The following is an 8303-nucleotide window of genomic DNA, read 5'->3' on the forward strand; positions in this document are numbered from 1 at the left end:
AGTCTACCATTACATCTGCTGCTTTCTGTAACTTTCCCACCTCGTAATATTTTTTCAACTGTGGTCATTCTGGTCTGGTCAACAAAGAATGGCAAGACTGTCATCATCATCATAATTCAGTTTACTTCGTGTTCGCCCATTCGGGCGTGAACGAAAGGTCAGTGTCAATAAAGATGACTACTCAATTTCTCGTCGGGTGGTTGGCAAGCAAGTGCTGCCTCCCGAACATTTTATTGCACGAACAAAATGCTACTTAATTATCGTAAGCTGGGAATGGGGCTACACACATGACGATACTCCGGTGTTGTGTAATCACGCACCTTGGGGATTTGTTTAGCACGACAAGTGGGAATAGAAACACACACACACACACAGATACACACTCGCCTCATTATGTGTCTTCTTTTACATGCAACTCAATATGCAGGCGCGGCAAAGGAGATAGACTGCTGGAGTCCCCAAATGCCACCAAAACTTTCTGAAACGGCAAGTGTACGTTACTGTTCAAAGTCTGCTGAGTGGTGTACAGAGGATTGTTCCCTATTGCCAGTTGCCTGTAAGCCAGATCTTTTAATGAAGACCTCGCTATTTAGTTTTAATTTTCCTCTATACGTCATTTTTAATACTTTGTGTACAAAGTGTACTTAATTTGTCCACAGACAAACAAAAATAATTGGTCTATGTGACCCATACAAATTTTGCAGTCAAGCTCGAATTAAGTTGGGATACTTTGTTTGAAAGGTGGTCAAATGGATTATATTTGTACATTGCATTACTTACATTAAAATAGGTTTTCAAGCCAAAGCGAAAAGCCCAGAAGCAAATATAGTCATTCTTAGCCCGAACAAAGGCTGTTATTGCGGCTCTCTGCAATTTACTACTCTCCTGATGCGTGTCGGTGGGACGAACTGAAGACGCTCTCGTTCCTTCAGTTCTCTTGGGTTTGACATATCCGCAACAATGTACCTTGCTGTTTCTTCGTCATATCTGATACCATCAATTTCTGCCTGCAGGTCGTGTTGTTCGATCGCCCTATTACGTATTGATACGGCTTTTTGACTTGGAATCCAGCCTAGGATACTCCCCGGTGACTCATATTGTACATAGTTTTCTTCCATTTAGCGTTTTTCGGTCGTCTTTTCTTCCCTTTCCATACCTTCGTATGGTCTTCAACGAAATGTCTTGTTACTTTCTTGTTAGAGAAGATGTCACCAACTTACATTTTACACGCTTCATTCCGAACGTAAATCTGACTGCTTCGTGGTATATCTCCTCTTCTTCCTCCTAATTGGTAGGTTGGGAGGGCAGCTTGAGGCTGAGTTTTCTTTTTCTTTATCACCTCTTTTTCTTTTTCCGGCTGCTTCTTGATTTCTTGTATCCACTCTCCCATCCTCGCTTGTCTTGCCCCTTGTTGTATATTGCGCGCAGACTATGATTGTACCACTGGTGTTCTTAATCCAGCTTCTGTAACTGAAGTAGGAGAAGGAGGAGTTGTAGTCCTACGTGGTGGAGCTGTAGTTCTTTCAGGGGGAGGTGATTTAGTAGACTCGATATTTTCTGTTGGCACGCTCAATATCGGTTGAGGTTGAGTTGTAGTTGTGGTTTGTTCCTTCTTTTGATTTATCGTTTTTCCTCTCTGACCCGATCTTCGTTTATCCCGTATTACTTTTACATTCTATATCAGGAGAAGGGTTGTCCTCTTTTCCTGGACTCTTAGGTCCAACCCGTAGCGGCTGATATGCCTTGACTCCTCAGTGCGCTTAGGGGGAGAGCGTGAAAAACCTCCGTCGTTAGCGTCAATGCTGATTTTGTGTTGCTTCTTCCTATGCTCGCTCCAGACTCGGTACGACTGTCTGTCTTTCTGTTGGATTTACTTCTCGCTCGTCATTCAGACATGAGCGAAGAATTACTGTCCACAAAGTGGACTACTTAGTTTCTCGTTGGGTGGCAGGTACACAAGTTCGGCGGCCTCCCGACACATAGCTGCAGGCATGGCGTGCAACTTAATTAATCGTCGAATGGGATTGGAGCCACCATCTGGCGACACCCCGGTTCCGTGTAAGCGCGCACTTCTGGGATATTAGAGTTCCTGTAGGGTGGGAATTGTATCTCTCACTCCAATTTGTTATGTCTGTTCGAGACCTAGGAGAGAAAGTATCATAAAGGGCTGAGATGCCACAGATTGGATCCACTTTCTCGAGGGATCGTTTGTTCTTATGGGTGTCGCCTTGCCCGAAGTTTTGAAGAGTAAAATCTGTGCTTATAGGAGTTTGATTATGCTACTTGATTCAGACATGGTGGGTTTGGCTTTTAACCACACTATTAACATATTTGGGGATATTTTATTCCATCTATGTATTTCTAGAGTCTTATATGTCTGAAAGAAGTGTCATATTGTACGGCGGGGCCTGATGATCTGGGCTTGGGACTACCGTATACCATTAATAATTCATTTTGTAAATTTGTACTATTCTTTGTTTGGATAGTTTGTTTTCCAGTTGGTGCCACATTGTGTGGCTTGGCCTGATAGTTTGGTCTTGTAACCACCCGATATTATCTAATTGATTATTATGAATGTAGTTTTGATCGTGTCTTATGTACGGGCCTTTCTCCGATACCAGTACATAGTTATGTTACTAGTTGACTTGAGAAAATATAAGTTGTGAAAGAACAGCGGGTTAATGTTGACATCTAATTTTAATGTACAGATTTGTTCTTACTATTTTCTAATGTTTGCATCAGAACGAATTTTATCCAAATCATAATGACAACGTCGGAGCGACAATACCTTAACATTTCTTCTTTAAAATCGAAGGGGTCTGAAGCATGAGAGTGGTACTAAGCGTAGAAATCTTCTCGTGGATCGGTACGCATGTTATCGGGGTCATTAGAGTGGGAGTCGAGCAAATGTGGTTGGACTACGTGTTGATTGGCTCCGGTATTAAACAAATGTGGAATGCATCATTAAGCCATTTCTGTCATTGAAAAAGTTTTATGCATCTATTCAAAGGCATGGCAGACGATTGGGGCTCCGTTCATGGTGACTTGCGAACATTGGGTACCTTGTTCTGTATAGTATTTCGGAAGACATTGGCCATTGAATCCGGATAAATGTATGTGAGCCATCACCGTATCAAACTTATGGCAGTCGCCGTAACGTTCAATGTTCTCTTGACTCCACCTATCGGCGATAGGGTCTAAAATCCATTGGGTGAAACCGTGATAGGTCTTGGAAAGATTTTTTCATGTCCTCCTGGAATCTTGCTACAGTCTTTGCTATGATAAAGAACGTCCCCTTCTTGGATGCGCTTATCGCACGCTTGATAAACCACGCATAAATTAGGAACGTGAATGCCGGCCTCTTACACGCATTCAAAATCGGTTGACATTCTCTTTGTTCGTTTCATCCAGCTCGATTGGTATTTTTGGATGTAGTATTCATGTTCCGAATCCATAATTTGGTGGCAAATATGAGTTGTTGTTGCATATATGTCGACAAGCAGAGCACAATCTCAGGAGTTGGCAAGTATTTTTATAGGGATGACACAACGTCGCTGACAAGCTCATCTATGAATTAGTTCTTCTCCTTAGTGAAGACAGTGTTTAGAGGAAAATAACCCAGACAGAATGTGTTGCTGCCGATTGGCATGCCCCTAGTTATACTTCTTACAATAATAAGCATATCCAAGGAATCTGATACTGGTATTGGCATTGAAATGTTCTTCGTGATGATAGAAGTGAATGTAGTTTCGTTCCGGGAAATCGACGCCACGAAACAAAACAGACCTACGCACTTCATGGTGAACTTTTAAAGTGTAGCTGAGCCAATACGCATTGCAGTTTTTGCGTTTCAGGAAATGTCACAGTCTCTTTACATGGACCAGCTTTCTGTAATAGAAGTTTTGCTTCTCTTCAATGTTTCATACGACCAGACTTTCGAACGCTATCCCATGCTCTTTTCCACTCTGCGGTAACATTCTTGTCCGCATACGATTGCCGGGGCTAAACACATTTTGGTGTTGTGAATGTCGTCCCCCAATATCACTTTTTCCCGTCGCCTGCACCCATTCAGGGAGGAAACACGGGTCATGTAAAGGGTAGCTTTTTCATCAGTGCTGTGCAATTGGTTGTTGGATTGCTGAACTTGTTGAATCCTGTCAATGACTTTGGAATGTCTCAGTTCTGCCGGGCTGCTAAATTAGATGCAGACAGGTGACCTCAAAGTGATTTGATAAATGGAGAGTCTCAAACGATTGTCTTCTTTGGCTTGGCATTGTCGTTTAAATGTGGTTAACACGGAATCCCACAAATCGGCAATGACCATTCTGCTTTCTCAAGTGGCACGTCACAATTCAGTTATTTAAACTTCACCGTATAAATGTAGGGCGTGGTTCTGGATGAGCTTTTGTTTGTCTATCGAATGCGGTAACACTTTTCGGGTGCTGATGATTGTGGCTTGGAGTAGACTCTCTTGGTGTGGGTGCAGAGATGGAAGGTGTTGATTCAGGCTCACTCATGTCTCTGTCAAAATCTCCGGCATGTATTTAAGCCACGTCTTCAGCTTGTGTGCGAGGCGCTACGCAGCGTCTTGGCCTTTTACTTTCTTCTTTCTCACTAAAATCATGCGATAGTTTCATCCTCATATATCAATAGGGCCAGAGAATTGCCAAAAAGAATTCATTCTACTCTCTAGCAGTCAAAAAGATGAACGAGCCAACACAAATTGAGCTTCTAATCAAAAGCTTTGCGAGACCTCATAGGAAGGTTTACTTCAGCGAAGGCAAAGGAATAATCCTCATTCGTTCGAGATAAAAGTCCAGATACTTGCTATATCTTTCATGAGAAATTACATTTGGCTACAGACAGTCCACAACGTAAAAAAAAGACAGAAGTAAAGAGAGATAAAATACAAGATAGCTGGTATCATGATCTGGAGAAAGGACATTGGTCTTCAGAGTGATCTGAGAAAGAACTGAACCAATTAAAGAAACAAGAGGAGGAGAGGGGTTTCGAAAATGAGGAAGAAACCATACCCGTCCAGAAAGGTAAGAGAAGGACACAAGAAGAAAAGTGAAGAAGAAGAAGAAGCTGCGCCAGTGAAGAAATTCAAAAAGTGGCAAGAAAGAGAGAGAGAGAGAGAGAGAGATTGACAAAAGAAGAAACTGGTATTGTGCTGTGAAATTTCAATGTAAGTTCTAAAACTAATAAGTACTTACACACACACACACACACACACACACACACACGCACACACGCACGCACACACGCACGCACGCACGCGCGCGTACGCGTGCGTAATCTTCATTCAAACATCATGGAAAAAATGGATTTAAGTTTAACTTGATTTCGCAATCTTTGAGTAATCTCTCTTTTCTAAAGAGGTAGCTGGCCCTGTAAAGGACCATTGAGCTGTTTTTAAAAAACAAACTCATGAACTGCAGGCAATGATGTTTAATGGCTTTATACCATTTACTGCCACATTTAAATCCCACTTCTTCATCTGCTACTGTTGATGATTTAGTAGTGATCGCTGCTGGTGCCAATGGCTTCTCAAGGGTAGTCAGCGTAGAGGAAGTGATGATTGGGTTGTAATATTTGGCTCGGGAAGGTCTTTTCCTCTTGGGTCAAGTAAAAACATTTTGATACATTTGTCTCAGATATCTTAACTATGCAAAATGTATAGTAGCACTGACACCGTTTACTATCACCATCCTTCTCCCCTTAGCACTTTACATTCTCTTCTTCTTCTTCCTCTCGTTTTCTTCTTTCCTCTATTTGACCTTGCTGTTTAATTACAAGGGATTGTTTCGCTTTTTTTCTGCTGTTGTCGACATTTCTCCGATTCTTCTTTCTGCCGCTGTCTAAAATCCTCCGCTTGACGTAAGGAAGGAGAAGGCAGTGAAGGTACTGGTACCGGTACAAAGTCTTGTTAGGAGGAGAGAAATTATTGTGAAGAGGAGACTAACTCCCAATTAAAATCATTCTCTTCTGGAAGTATTGCTGTGGCTGTTTTGGTAGCCGCCATGCCATCACTCATATCCATTGCAGGCGCACCCCAATACATAGTCTTCTTAGTTTCAACCACGATCGAACTATGTCGCATCGATTCACTGCTCTCGATCACTAACGCGCCTATATAGGTATGTGACGTCATAAGCAGTTCTCTTTTGATTGGTTTCAGAAGTCCTGTTGGGGTTGTGACCAATTGCAATAAGTGTCACATCACTGAATTTGTGGCCTCGGGAAGAGAACTGTTCTGCAACTGGGCTTCTGTACAGGTCTTACACGTTAAGTTAATCCTACTGAACAAACCAGTAGTAGCCTACCGGAGACCAAAAAAAATCTCCAAGACATCCTAGTCATGGCGAAGCTAACGCCAATTACTAACCAAGACCACCCTAGCAAACACGGCTCCTGAGGCGATAAACCGTACAAAACCTGTCAACATATGATAGAGACTAGCACATTTTCTAGCACAGTGACTAGCGAAAAACTGAACATACGTTGTTTAAACAGAAAGTTCAAACAGACAATGTAATTTATCTCATCAGGTGTGCAAGATCTATAGCCTTCAGTATGTCGGAGTAACTGCAAAGTTGCACAAAAGGATCAATCTTCACAGATCTGATTGGATGATAAGGAGTCTGTACAGAAATCCAGTTGCAGAACTCTTCTCTTCTCGTGGCCACACATTCAATGATGTAACACTTATTGCAATTGCTCACAACCCCACATGGAGTTTATAAACCAGGATTGAAAATGAATCTAACTGAATTTGCTGTCTAGTAACGTTAAAGCCAAGCGATTTAAACCAAGTAGACTGGAAAAAGACAGCCACTCGCAAATAAATCACCTTTTTGGAGCCCGCAAAGTTTCAATTATTCTTTCAATTGTCTTATTAGTCACCAATAATATATAATAACTACTAAAACATTGAAATATCCGGGATGTAATTTGCGGTTATGCAAATTTACATTAAAAAGGATGGCGATACGGCTCATCGATTTCTTGGTCAATATAAAATATTTCTCAGCACCAACATCAAGTCCAAGCCAACTAGTTCAAACACCAAAACTTTCAAGCTTTTATTCCTTAGAAATAGTCATATAAAATTTTGTAACCTCAACTCTTTATATTTTCTGTTTGTCGTATAGGTGTTTTGTAATTGTCTTTGAAGAAGACTCATTTAGAGTCAAAAGAGCTTATGCTAGTTAGTTAGATGGTTTTCTGTTGAGCAGATTATCCCATCATTCCAGGTAACAGTCGCCATATTTTATGGGGGAAATCCTGTAGTTGTCATCAGCTCGTTGCTATTACTCTCAGCTTGTTGCTGTTACTCTCAACGGATACAGAGAAGAAAAATGCCTCTCGGGTTGAGAAACACATGTATCGCGAGTCGTTGGATAAAGTTTATAAGGCCAGATATGTGGAGAAAATTCATTTACTGGACGACATAGATAAAAGCGAATGGAATAAAGATTTAACATCATGGCCGGAGGTCACATAACCCGACATTGTGAACTATTTAGTAAATACGCAGAGTGCCTACACTTTACAAGAACTAAGAGCTTATAAATCTTTGGAAGAATATAATGTTTTTGTTTGTGGCTGGGTTGTGGATATCTGACAAGTCACTATCAATGGCAGGTGTGTTGTGGCAGGAAAGGTACAACCCTTTCAGAGGATAAATGACGCCTGTTTACAACTGTGAGTAATTTGTGAGAAGAATGGAACAAGTATTTCTGGTCATTGTACATGTATGACAGGTGTAAGGGAAGTCTGCTCTTACATCTGGGCACTTCTGTTTGCAGTGGATGCTGCTGTAAAACTAGAAATCATAAGACAGTAACAGAAGAAAAATCGTAACGGTTGCCCTCTCCTGTCCAAAAGGTCAGTAATTGCGAACGCTAAAAAGTGAAAATCAACTTAATATTGTTATGTCAGTTAAGTTTTTCCCTTAACTCAGTAAAAGGTCCATTAACCAATCTACTTGGCATGAACTTGAGAGATTGATAAACATGTTAAGATTTCTAACATTACATTTCTATTCAAAACTCACTTTCGTTCCAAACAAAAATAATTAAAAATAAAGTGTAATGAAATGCTTATACATTACTGAAAAAGTAAACAATCAGCAACATTTTTACACAGATTTGGAACATAATATTCAGTAAGAATACAAAAAATGACCTCATATAATACAATCCATTTGAAATGACAATTGTTAATTCGCATATTTGAATTTAAATGTGGCTTAAATTTACATCCAGATATTTTAATTTGTCTTCAGGTTCAATTCAAAA

The sequence above is a fragment of the Sinohyriopsis cumingii genome, chromosome 12 (assembly GCF_028554795.1).
Source record: "Sinohyriopsis cumingii isolate HCF-2022 chromosome 12, ASM2855479v2, whole genome shotgun sequence".
Classification (NCBI taxonomy): domain Eukaryota; kingdom Metazoa; phylum Mollusca; class Bivalvia; order Unionida; family Unionidae; genus Sinohyriopsis; species Sinohyriopsis cumingii.